The sequence below is a fragment of the Oratosquilla oratoria genome, chromosome 2 (assembly GCF_046742065.1).
Source record: "Oratosquilla oratoria isolate Oo_2021 chromosome 2, ASM4674206v1, whole genome shotgun sequence".
Taxonomy (NCBI): domain Eukaryota; kingdom Metazoa; phylum Arthropoda; class Malacostraca; order Stomatopoda; family Squillidae; genus Oratosquilla; species Oratosquilla oratoria.
Window position 1 is genome coordinate 18,039,999 of NC_134778.1, and position 5,645 is coordinate 18,045,643.

General features: G+C 37.4%; 1 long non-coding RNA gene across 1 annotated transcript in view; it reads right to left on the bottom strand.

Moving 5' to 3' along the window:
- Window positions 1-869: 869 nt before the first annotated feature.
- The window catches only part of LOC143033756 (uncharacterized), a 354,604-nt gene continuing 349,828 nt past the window's right edge, over window positions 870-5,645 (bottom strand). Inside the window, exon 3 of the long non-coding RNA XR_012967188.1 lies at window positions 870-1,253. This is a non-coding gene — a long non-coding RNA (uncharacterized LOC143033756). The remainder of the gene's footprint in view (window positions 1,254-5,645) is intronic.

Sequence of the window (5,645 nt, forward strand, 5' to 3'; positions counted from 1 at the left end):
GCTTTTTCTGTGGCAGAAAACCCGCTGGAGTTACTGAAATTACTCCAATAGGATTTCCCATATTGCATGAAAGAAGAAAATACGACGAGAGAAATAAGCAAAAATCAATAAAATTTGATAATTATTCATAAAGAATTCCAAGTAAAAATTTATCTAATCAGTCTAGTCCCTTGATCTGTGTACTCGCTTCAAAAATATTCAAGGGATGTTATGAATATCATTACACCTGAAACAAGGTGTTTTACCTCCTCCATTAGATTTATTTTCTCTATTGAACAATTTCCGTCGTCTATACCTTATTCAACTGAAAAAAAAATCATCAATAGTGAAAAGATACAAACTTTCTCGAATTAATTTCAATAGATTTTTCCGCCGAGTTCTATACCTTTGACTGCTGCCAAGTAGTTCAGCTTAGCCGTGGAAAGCCCCCTACATAGCAATATGGTCAAATATGGACACACACCTTTAATCTTAAAAGAAAAAAATTGCACATTTTTGAGCGACTAGAGACCATTTGTCTCCCGATATACACTTAATCAGGACACAGAAAAAGGAATATTCATATGAAACAGACATATGATCAAAAGAAAACTAATTAGTTTTTTTTCTGTTTGCGTACGGCCAGAACAGGAAGTTCATGTAAGAGTTGAGGTTTTGCTGATCACCTACCAAATCAAACTCTTACCCAAGAACTGGCCTTATCAAAAGAAGATTAAGAAGAAGAAGATTAAGAAGAAGAGGAAGAAAAAGAAGAAAAAAAGAGAAAAAAGAAGGAGAAAAAGAAGAAAAGAAAAAAAAGACGAAAAAAGAACAACATGAAGAAAGAAAAAAAAAAGATGAAAAAAGAAAGGAAAAGGAGAAGAGGAAAAAGTCTGTGGAAGATATGGACCAAACTGAGATAGGTTCAACTCTTTTAACACAAAGCGTTGTTCAAAGACGAATAAAATCGCCTGAAAACCGGTCAGAATTAAACATATAAAGAGCGTCACACGATGAAGGATATTGGCAGTCTCTCAGAGGCAGCTACCGCCATTACTCCGTCCCATGTCACCAGAGCTTCTGTTTACAGTTAAACCTTCTTACCTTTGAAGGAAGTGCTGTTGCCGAGGGGAATGGCCGACCTCACTAGTGAGGGGGCGATGTACGTCCTACCACAAGATCCTCCTGATTGGATCTCCGGGTTCAGGGAAGCCGAACTCAAAGGTCTCAGATGCTTGGCCGCCTACGGAACTCGAGGACGGCCGGGAGGAAGTCTGCCAGAAATTTGAAATGAAAACAGGAGGTGAGTACGGGATCTACGGACGTAAGAGAGGGGATATAAGGAGAGAGGGAGAATATGTACACACACACACACACACACACACACACACACACACACACACACACACACACACACACACACACACACACACACACACACACATACACACACACACACACACATACAAACACACACACACACACACACACACACACACACACACACACACACACACACACACACACACACACACACACACACACACACACACACACGCATATATATATATATATATATATATATATATATATATATATATATATATATATATATATGTATATATATATATGCAGAAGAAATCACTTGAACGCGTGATACTAGTATGCAGACAAACCACTGGGAAAATGAAAGAGATGAGACCGAGCGCTTTCGTCTATTCAGACATTTTCAAGGTATAGATACATAAAAGAGACAAGTATATATACTCAGAAGGTTAAGGTGGATCTCTCCCAGTGCCATATTGGCTCAAGTGTCCGGACATTTGGTTTACAATTTTTGTTATGATAAATTCATCCAATTTGTATAATCCTTGACTTAAGGGATTATACAAATTGGATGAATTTATCATAACAAAAATTGTAAACCAAATGTCCGGACACTTGAGCCAATATGGCACTGGGAGAGATCCACCTTAACCTTCTGAGTATATATACTTGTCTCTTTTATGTATCTATACCTTGAAAATGTCTGAATAGACGAAAGCGCTCGGTCTCATCTCTTTCATTTTCCCAGTGGTTTGTCTGCATATATATATATATATATATATATATATATATATATATATATATATATATATATATATATGCATATATACTGTAAATATGTATATACCTAAATAAATATTTACATATATATAAATATATATATATATATATATACATATAATATGTATATATACATATATATATATATGTGTGTATGTGTACACACACACACACACACACACACACACACACACACACACACACACACACACACACACAACACACGCACACACACACACACACACACACACACACACACACACACACACACACACACACACACACACATAAACACACACACGACACACACACACACACATATATATATATATATATATATATATATATATATATATATATATATGTATATATATATATATATATATATATATACACTCTAGGTCATGAAACTCTCAAATTACAAAAAGTATGATAATATTCATTGTAGTTTTTTTTCATACGATATAATTGAACCAAATGATACCTTAACCTTTTGACCTTATATAGTTTTACTCCATACGATAACAAGGAAGCGGAACAACGAACTCTACTTCTTTGTTTCATTCTTGAGCTCCATTGGAAAAACAGGGACTCAAACATTGGAGTACTTATTAGCAGGTTCATTGGAGCTATTGAGATATAAAATACTTGGGTGTTATGAATATGTGCAAAGACACACAGAAGGCTTTGATTGTTACATTATACACATAGCAACGTCCAGTTCCATAGACCCTTGACATTCACTGTCACATCAGCATATGCTTAGCAAAAGACTCGGTTAGGTGATGTGTAGGTAGGGAGGGCTCTTTCGACATTGAAGTGTCCTGCCTGAGTATGAGAAGACAATTATGAGTTTTATGACGTAAACGAAATGCGAGATCCAAAGGTACACTGACTTCGTGTTCAGGATTAGGGTCACAGGGAAGAAGACTGGGGATCTATGGGATGTATAGAGTGCGACATCCAGCAATCTTCCAGGAACCTGTTCAATGTTGACATTATTACTACAATGATTCTAGGTCATAGAATATTTCAGTCTCCATTTTATAGGGTCGCACTCCTGGAGAGGGTATTTATTTTATTCTGGCTAACATCAAACGATTTAATTCAGCTTGCTAGTAGCCCTGCAGTACCATGGGGTTAGAGTTATTGTGAATAATTCTATGTTCACGTTTTCTTTCTTTTTTCTCGTTTGTGTGGTACCATTTTGCTACTGAATGGGTGTGACTTACCAATGGGCACTGAATTAAATACAAGAAGGGAGTACAGTGTTGTGTAGACGCTAATTAACATGAGGGTGGAGAAGAGGCTAATGCTCCTGGGAAGGAAATGATTGTTAATTCAGAACTCAGGAAACCACCAACGACAGGTACCCACACGACCTGGTCCTTGAAGGCGAACGTCAGAGTCCTCTCCATTCCTTCAAAGCCCTTCAGCATCCTCATATCTGTCTAGAAGCACAGCCCCGAGAGGCTGATACACGGTCTCCATACCAAACACAAGATAAATTTCAACTTGGTAATTCTTCTTTTTATATAAGAAAAACTGACAATTGGTGGCTACTCTCCTTCTCTTACTATTAGTAAGGGACTCGGAAGCTGCATAACATTGGCACAGTTCAGACAAGAGATGTACGGAATATCCCTGTCTCTAGCTATGATGGGTATGTGGGTTTCGGTTCAGTGAATAATGAAGCAATAATTGTTATCCTGATCATTTAGCACTCGTTTACGTGTATACGTATACGTACATGGATACACACACACACACACACACACACACACACACACACACACACACACACACACACACACACACACACACACACACACACACACACACACACACACACACACACACACACACACACACACACACACACACACACACACACAATGTAAGAGACTGGTAGAAAAGCTGGTAGAAAGAGGGGTAGAACACGGGTGTTACATTTTATGGGTTAGGTGTTTATAAACAAAATAACCCGCAGGCGGGTGAGTTGCATAAGTTCGCTCTCCGCTTTATGTTTATAAACAATGGCCAGTTGCCCGAATGAATTGTCGATTTGTGATATTTGTAACCTAAGCGAGATATGCAGAGGAGAAAATTCAATTGGTTCACGATTGTAAGATCACGCCCTTTGGGGAAGATCTTAAATATAAGGTTAAAGATAATGGGACTAAAGAGATCACTACGTCACTGCAAAGCTCACATAGGGTCTTGCGTACGTGCTTTCGTGTAAGAATTAATGGAAGAAAGAAAAGAAAAAATTCTACAGTTTCATTCACCTGGACAGAAGACTATAACAATATAAAAAGAAAGTGAAAAAGTGGCAAAGGCGAATGGCAGCGGAAAAAATGTGGGAGAAACACACACACACACACACACACATACACACACACACACACACACACACACACACACACACACACACACACACACACACACACACACACACACACACACACACACACACACACACACACACACACACACACACACACACACACACACACACACACACACACACACACACACACATTCATATATATATATATATATATATATATATATATATATATATATATATGCAATATTTTGGGAAGCCAACATCAATAATAACATTGTTGAATTCATATTGAATCTTTTCTTTTTTTCTAGTGTTCAAAATGTCTTAAACGTATACTCAGTAACACAATACCTTTCCAAAAACGTGTCGTTAAGGAAAAGGAAAAGGTTCAGTACAAAGTCAACAATAGCAATGCCCCTGTTGACGTTTAGAAATTTTACATTCAACATGGCGGATGAATTGTGATAGTATTCAAACGAGGTTTAAATATATGCCCTCAATTTGTGGACGATAAACATAGTGAAGACAAGAAATTATATTTGTGATAGTGTATGAATCAGACATAGAAACATGGGTAGAGCAAACACAGAGGTTTTGGGAAAAGACGGAAATATTTATGTCTCACAAGGACATGGAAGTTGAAGGGAGTACTAGGGTGGCGTTAGGAACACGGGAAAGAGAAGTACGCAAGAGAATATAGGGAGATGAATGTACTGGCTATAGTGGAATACTACACTACAGAAATCGACAAAGGAGGAGAAGGAATATGTGTAGGGACGAGAACAAGATGAAGATGATTCTTGATTCATTGGTCGTGGGCGGACGGCAGGTAGAGGGCACAGCTGTATAATGAACCGGTGAATTAAAGATGGGGCGTACAGCTATCGGATCCAGAAGGTTTAGTGGGAAAGGTTCGAGAGAAAATACGAAGTAAGACGATAAAGTTGAAATGAATTGAAAAACTATCAAATGTGTGGTAATATGTATATATATATATATATATATATATATATATATACATACATATATATGTATATATAAACATTATATATATATGTATATATATACATACATCACAACTAACACCACAGTCGGACGAAAGAAAAAGTTGCGTAAGCGGTACTATATATTTCGATTGCTACCTGCAATCCTCTTCAGTAGTACAAAGTGGCAGGGAGGAGGCTATCTTAAGTAGCAACCTCTTACAAAA